The sequence below is a fragment of the Nematolebias whitei genome, chromosome 20 (assembly GCF_014905685.2).
Source record: "Nematolebias whitei isolate Nwh7 chromosome 20, NemWhi1, whole genome shotgun sequence".
NCBI classification, from domain to species: Eukaryota; Metazoa; Chordata; class Actinopteri; order Cyprinodontiformes; family Rivulidae; genus Nematolebias; species Nematolebias whitei.
The window spans coordinates 7976548-7984466 of record NC_056517.1 but is presented as its reverse complement, the minus strand read 5'-3'; positions in this window follow the sequence as shown (position 1 = coordinate 7984466).

The window sequence follows — 7919 nt, the reverse complement described above, 5'->3', positions numbered from 1 at the left end:
CACAATTAATTTGGTTATTTTTTTCTAAACTGTCATTTTGAACCCACTTCTTTTTTCTGAAAGAAAAACATTACTAAAATCTTTTAGAAAAACTTTTGCATATATCTTGAAACAGATTGTATGTTTTGCAAACTTTTGTTTTGTTTTGTTCATTTGGCAAAATGACCTGGATAATGCATCTCTCCCAAAACACTTCATGTATGCTTCAAAACAAAATATGTGTTTCATACAAATTGTCAGTAACCTCAAAATGCAAAGTCTCTTGAGTTGTGTTTCACATGGTGTTTTGAGAATGTCATCTCGGTTTCAAGAAATGAGCCAAACCAATTGAAAAATAAACGGTAAATCGACTTCAATTTGTTCAAAATGTGCACCAACGTGCCACCAAGAGATATAAGTTCAAAATATAACCAGTTGATTTCGCATCTGTTTGGAGTATTAGACGGACGTTTGTGTGAGTTCAGCTTATCTCTCCCCTGCTGATTCCTAAGGCAATGGCCACATTTACAAATGAAAGGATGCTAATTGGAGCCATCAGAGTTGTCTGGTTTGGAGCACTACTTTGACTAAGGCTGCACTTTTTTGCGCAAGTGAACCTGGCTTCTAAATCCCCCGCTCCCTGGATTGGACATTGGAATGCAGTCTGGTGAGTTACTTGTGTTCATATTTAAAACAAATGGCAGTTAATGGCCCGCAAATTGTTGAGGAGAAGGAGGGGGTTTGTCCTCAGGATCTTGAAAATCTAGTCACTCTAGTGCTAAGGGTCTTTTGACCCGTTTTCAGGACTTCTGGGGGGAGGTCGAAATTCCTGGGACTTCTAGAGTTAAATATAATCTCATGTTAGCTAAGGATAATTTTACAAGTTCACATTTGATATATTACAAGCAATCAAATCATGCCAGATAGCAGACTGATTAACATAAATAAAGCAAGTAAGAACACGCAAACATGAGTTAGATAATAATTAAGTTATTAATTATTCCTAGAAACAAACAACTTTATCTCAAATCATTTGGTATCACTAAGGTATAATCACGTTAAATAAACAGAGTGTTAACAGTTTAAACGCAGACAAGGAAACCAAGATGTATCTGCCTTAAAGCAGAGAATCACCAGGCCTTCAACAGACATTGATTAACACATACCCATGAGGTAGGTAATAATTAAGTTATTATTGACACGAATCATTTTGTATCCCTAAAGTATAATAGCAAGTTAAACTTTAAACAAAGAACCGATTTCAGTGAGCCAAAACTTCTTATCTGAAATGTAGACATTAACATCCTTGAGGGGGCGGGCCAGAGTCGTAATCATAGCAACAGAAGCTAAACCAATCAGAAAGCTAGCCTTCTCAAACTGTGATAAAAGGCCGGAAATGACACACGCCCACCGAGCATTTCCGGGAGGCGCACACCGAGACGGTTCGTTCTTTAATGCTCCATTTATATGCATAGATCTTATTAATGTAATTGTTTGTCTCTGAATATCTGTAACCCATGTTTTGTCAAATAAATCTTTTATACCGTGGGCGACGTCTCAGCTGTTTTGAACACGACGTGGTTCCAGCCACAACAGAATGGTGACCCGACGTGCAGCGAGGCGCGGCCTAGACTGAATTGGATCGAGGTGGCTTGCGGTTCACATGCAGAGAGGAACTGGGCCCATTAATTTCAGGTAGGCTGGTTAACTGTTTGGACCTTAAGGTCCGGAGTTCTGGCTATTCGTCCGTAAACCAAATTAAAACTAAATTCAAATTCCTCTGTTGGTGTGCATGCAGCCATCTCCGGAAATAAAGATGGTTTTATTTAAGCTAACTTCCGGTGATTCGTGTTAATTCTGACGAGGTGGGTTACGATATTCAGACAGTTTAAGCGCCGAACGCTTTCTTTGACGTTTAGGTAGTGTTTTAGTTAGTTTCACTTGTGGCCGGAGGAAGGCGAGGCCTGCCGGGAGTTCACGTCGGACGTGAGCGACACGTTTCCCTTTTTCTTCATTGGAAGTGGCCATCAAAGCCTTAAATCTGACGAGATTAAGGCTCACTCGTGTCAGGGACAAGAGTGGAGGCTACGGGGCGGGCCCTCCGTTTGATGTGTCGACTGCATCATAAATTGGGCTCAATTAATAGTTTAGTTCAAAGGGGAATGTGAAAAGTCTGGGACTTGGGTAGTTTTACCAAATTTCACGTGATCAGGGATCGCATTAGTTTTAGGACGTTGTAATAACTTTCGTTTGCGCCGTGTTTTCTATGTTGTGTAACGGCTTCAAGGCCGGAGGCGTTGAGAAAGACGAAACAATAGCGTAGAAGGATAGAGGGGGGAGTGAGCTGTGTGTGGGTAAGAAGCGAAGGGTTACTTTTCTCTTTTTTCTGTGTGTCTCTGGGTGAGTGGAGCTTCCATATCCTGACCGCAAGGGGGCGCTGTTGTATAAGGCAAGGACAAGTCTGGACTCTGGGTTGTTTCATACCACAGACTTGTATTTGTTTTATTACAACTGCGGCCAGAAGTGCATGAAAATAAAATATTTGAATGCCTGAGTGTGTGAATGTTATCAGGTGTGGAACTCATAAATGTGGAACATGTGAAGCCTGTGGAAAATCTATAGGATCAATATCAGAGACAAAATGCACAAATTATGGGAAGTATCAAAACGAAAAAGAGGCAATTAGCTAAAGACCAGCAGACCAATAGCTAAAACAAGCAGAAATAAGCTTAATACCAAAAGTAAGTGGGTAGGGCTTGGTGTTGCTGAATTAGGCTGTAAAAGTTGGATTAATTTAAAATAAAGGTGGAATTGGCTGATATTGGCATGAAACAGCTAAATGGTATCTGTGATGTTAGTAGGAATATCTGAATCTTCCAAACATTAGCTGACAGGAGCTTGATGTTCAGAAATTAACAGAAATACGTCAGAAGTAAAAAAACGTTGGAGTAAGCTGAATACAGCTTAAAAGAGGGAGGAGGTGCTTGGAGGTGGTACATCAACAGGGGTGATCGTGGCTGGAGGAGATCAGAACGCCATTTTCAGTCACTGAACGTTGGGAGAGGAACTTCATACATCGTTTAAACTAGGGGAAAGGTAATGCATCGTTTAAAACAAAACCAGTAGGAGAGAGGCGGCGGAATTAGATAATACGAGCACGCAGTTGATTACACCACAGCTGTCTGATGCCAGACATAAACGGGGATAAGAAGGCAAGGTTAAACAATTTTCTGTACAATCAGGGTTGACGGTGAGGAAGTGAGGCGTAGGTCTGACGAAGGCCCAAGAGGAATGATTCGTTGTGGTGACTTCTGAAAAGGGTAAAGCCGAAGGAAGCAGGACAAATAAAACAAACATCATAAACGGGTCAAATTAAGTTTAAACACTTCTGGATGACACATTGTAAACAAATTAGCCAAAATTACTTCTTGGAATTGACAATAAAATCAGGTTTTAAATTCAACTAAAAAACGACAGAATAAAAAAAGTAATAAACAAAATCCTTGACACTCGTAAAACAAAGAAAAATTTTATTCTGGTCAAAGAAACTCTTAACTAAACTCAAATTGAAATGCTTAGGTCAAATAAATTAGGAAACTAAACTCGAGTTGAAATACTTGGGTTAAATTAATCAGTCCACATGAGTTTATCACATATTGAAAATGTTTAGCGTTTAGGAGCTGTTTCCTTCTAAGAGCTGCCGGAACTAGGTTAATTATGGGACAACAACAATTCTAATGGGTAAATGACATGACTTTAACTTTATGACTTGAGATTTCACACAGGTCCTAGGAGTGCAAAAGGACAACAGAGATGTGTACATGGTGAGTTTAAGAAGTTGTACTTTGTGAACAAAGGTGCATGTAGACGTTTTTGTGCAGTGACAATGGACTCTGTGATGTCTTGAAGGGTATACATAGTCTTAATTGATTTGAATTACAAGTATTTTGTTTGTGATACAGTGAACCAGCATAATATGAGATGAAATGATTTGCAGATTTGTTATATAACAAGAAGTGATTACATATTATCATGCTGCCTAAACCTTTACAAGGTCTAAATGGATAATGTGGACCAGAGAGTGGACTTCACGGTCAGGTGGTAAGTCAAAACACATATTCTACAAGATGGAAGACATTGTTTTGAAGGGAATATATTATGCAGTAGGGGTAAAGACTTAGATTGTGCAGGGTTTAATGGAAGTTTTCACTCTTATGTAATTGAGCGTTTAACACATCTGTTGTACAATCCAGGACACCGGAATGACTCCGTTGAAGGTAAACGCTGCAGTTCCAGAGTAGAACTTGCTAACAGATGATTAATGTGGATAACAGATGAATGTTGAATCAGATAGAGAAATGTGTTCTAGATACTTTAATGTTCCTCAGTGTGTGTGTGTGTGTGTGTGGTGTGTGTGGTGTGTGTGGTGTGTGTAATACTCCGAGACACCTTCCTGGAGTCTAATCAGTATCTTACCTGCTCTGAGACACTTGTAATATAAAATGTGAATTTATAAGATTTTCTCTAGTTAATGTAAGATTATATTTAAGCAAACTAACTGAATTTAAGATTCTATTTAAGCAAAGTAACTGATTAATATTTAAAATGATTGTAAGGTAGTAAAAACCCTTCAAAAAATGACACATTTTATTACATGAAATTTCAAGCTTGATTAAAATAATAATAAAAGATAAAACATGAAATCCAACACAATGTTCTTGAAGGAAAGTGTGAGAACAATGAGTTCTACGAAAATCTTGATGATTTAAAAACAATCAAATCACCTTTGAAAGTGCCATCTTCTGTAGCACCAGTAGGCGTTTAACCTACAACAAGTGATTTCAAACATGTACATGCTTGTTTCATGTAAATGCAAATACTCAGAACAACTTTGGATTTGTTTAAATAGTGATTACATGTCCCTTGAGTTCTGAAGGTTCAGGTAAGGTTCTAAAAGCCTGTCTGCTGTTGCAATGAAGAAGGCAGATGATGACATTGTTGCACAAGCTGGCTCCATTCTCCTCAGCAAACTGCAGATTATAAAGTGACATAAAATAAGTCAGTAAGAATAACTTTTGTGAAGTCCGTACAACGTAAAACTTTAATCAAAGAATTGTAAAACTACTTTCAGGGTAATTTCAATGTGCTGTTGTAATGGCTCCTCTAAATACTTTTACCAATAATGTCCTGTAAAGGCAATAAAGCTTATGGACATCCTAAAAATCTCAGTTTCACGCTGTACCATAGTAAGTGGCTTTTCCCAGCAACATTCGGTTGGTTCTGGACAGTATTGAATTTCAGTTCGAGTCAAAAGAGGAGACTTTTGGGCAGAATCTGCTAAAATGTGATATTTCTACATCTTCAAATTTTACAGTTTGTTTTAGGCCTAAGGAAAACATTCACACAGAATGTATATGGATAAGACACCCAAGATCACTTCCAGAATCAGAATCTGTTTATTATCGCCATGTCAATGAACGAGGTTCACAAACTAGGAATTTGCTTCGACATAAGGTGCGAATAGTAATAAAGTAAAATAAAGTAAAAATTAAGTAAAAATGAGAACATTACATAAGACATGTGTACACCAACAAATAAAGTAAAATTAAAAACGTAACATAACCATATGTGCACCCATACAATAGAAAACAATAAAAAAGCTTAGAAAACAGTACAGATGGAGTATTCAATTATAATACAGATGTAATGTGACCAAAGCAGAAATTATGAGGTAGCATTATGAGTGTTCAGGAGTCCAACAGCAGAGGGGAAGAAACTGTTCTTATGGCGGGAGGTTCTGGTCCGAATGGACCGAAGCCTCCTGCCTGAGGGGAGTGGTTCAAACAGTCCGTGTGCAGGGTGAGCAGGGTCAGCTGTGATCCGACCTGCTCGCCTCACAGTCCTGGAGACGTACAGGTCGTGGAGGGATGGAAGGCTGCAGCCGATCACCTTCTCAGACTGCAGCGCGTTGTGCGCTCAGCTGAGTCTGTCCCTGGCAGTGGCCCCGGCGTACCACACTATGATGGAGGAGCTGAGGATGGACTCGATGATGGCTGTGTAGAACTGCACCATCAGCTTGGCTGGCAGCTTGGCCTTCTTCAGCTGTCGCAGGAAGTACAGTCTCTGCTGGGCCTTCTTGATGAGGGAGCTGATGGTCGGCTCCCACTTGAGGTCCTGGGTGATTGTGGTGCCGAGGAACCGATAAGAATTTGCAGTGGTGATGGGGGTATCATTACAGGTGATGGGGGACAGAGGGGCTGTGGCTTTCCTGAAATCCACAATCATCTCCACTGTCTTCTGGGCATTGAGTTCCAGGTTGTTGCTGCTGCACCAGGTCACCAGCCGGTCCACCTCCCTCCTGTATGCAGACTCATCACCGTCCGAGATGAGCCCGATGAGGGTGGTGTCATCTGCAAACTTAATAAGTTTCGTAGAGTCATGGCTGGAGGTGCAGCAGTTGGTGTACAGGGAGAAAAGCAGGGGGGAAAGCACACAGCCCTGTGGAGATCCTGTGCTTATAGTCCGAGTGTCCGAGACAGCTCTCCCCAGCCGCACGCACTGACTCCGGTCTGTCAGGAAGTCTGTGATCCACCTGCAGGTGGAGTCAGGTACATGGAGCAGGGAGAGCTTGTCTTGGAGCAGAGCAGGGAGGATGGTGTTAAATGCGGAGCTGAAGTCCACGAACAGGATCCTGGCGTAGGTTCCTGGGGAGTCCAGGTGCTGCAGGATGAAGTGAAGAGCCAGGTTTATTGCGTCATCTACAGACCTGCTGGCCCTGTAGGCAAACTGCAGGGGGTCCAGGAGGGGGTTGGTGATGGACTTGAGGTGAGATGAAACCAAGCGTTCAAAGGTTTTCATGACTACAGACGTGAGAGCTACAGGTCTGTAGTCATTTGGTCCTGTGACACGTGGCTTCTTGGGGACAGGGACGATGATGGAGGACTTGAAACAGGCTGGGACGTGGCATGACTCCAGAGAAGAGTTGAAGATCCCTGTGAAGACCGGAGCCAACTCTCCAGCACAATGTCTCAGCGTGGAGGGTGACACAGGGTCTGGGCCTGCAGCCTTATGTGTATTCAGCCTTTTAAAAAGCCTCCTTACTTCATCCTCTTGTACAGAGATAACAGGGGGTTGTCGGGGGCAGTCCCAAGTGGTTAAACCAGTTGAGCTGGGGTTGGTGTGGAGGATGGAGGAATGTGAGTCCATGACTTCAAAGCGTGAATAGAAGTCGTTCAGATCGTTTGCCAGTTTGAGATTGTCTGTAGAATGAGGTGCTCTGGGCTTGTAATTAGTTATCTCTTTCAGCCTCCTCCAGACAGAGGCTGAGTCGTTTGCAGAGAACTGTTGTTGCAGCCGTGCATTGTACCTGGATTTAGCCTTCGACACCTCCCTGCTAAATCCATACTTCGCACGTCTGTAGTTGTCTCTGTCCCCCTCGCTGAAAGCAGCCTCCTTATGTTGACGAAGCTGTCTTAGTTTGGATGTGAACCAGGGTTTATCATGATTGAAAATGACTCTGGAGCGTGATGGGATGATGCTGTCCTCACAGAAATGTATATATGACATCACAGTGTTTGGGACCTGTTCAGGGCTTCTACAGACAGTCTAGACGAATACACAGTCTGTGGTGTCCAAACACGTGCGTAGCTCCTCCACAGCTTCACTGGTCCACTTTTTGGATGTCCTCACCACAGGTTTTGAGAGCTTCAGTCTCTGTCTGTATGTAGGTATGAGGTGAATCATCTCATGATCTGAGAGACCCAGGGCAGCACGAGGCACAGCACGATAAGCAACGCTCACTGTGGTGTAACAGTGATCCAGCGCGTTTCCTTCTCTTGTCGGGCATTTAATAAATGGTTTATATTTAGGTAGTTCATGCCTGAGGTTTGCTTTGTTAAAATCTCCAAGGATGATAACAAGGGAGTCCGGAAAAGTTTGCT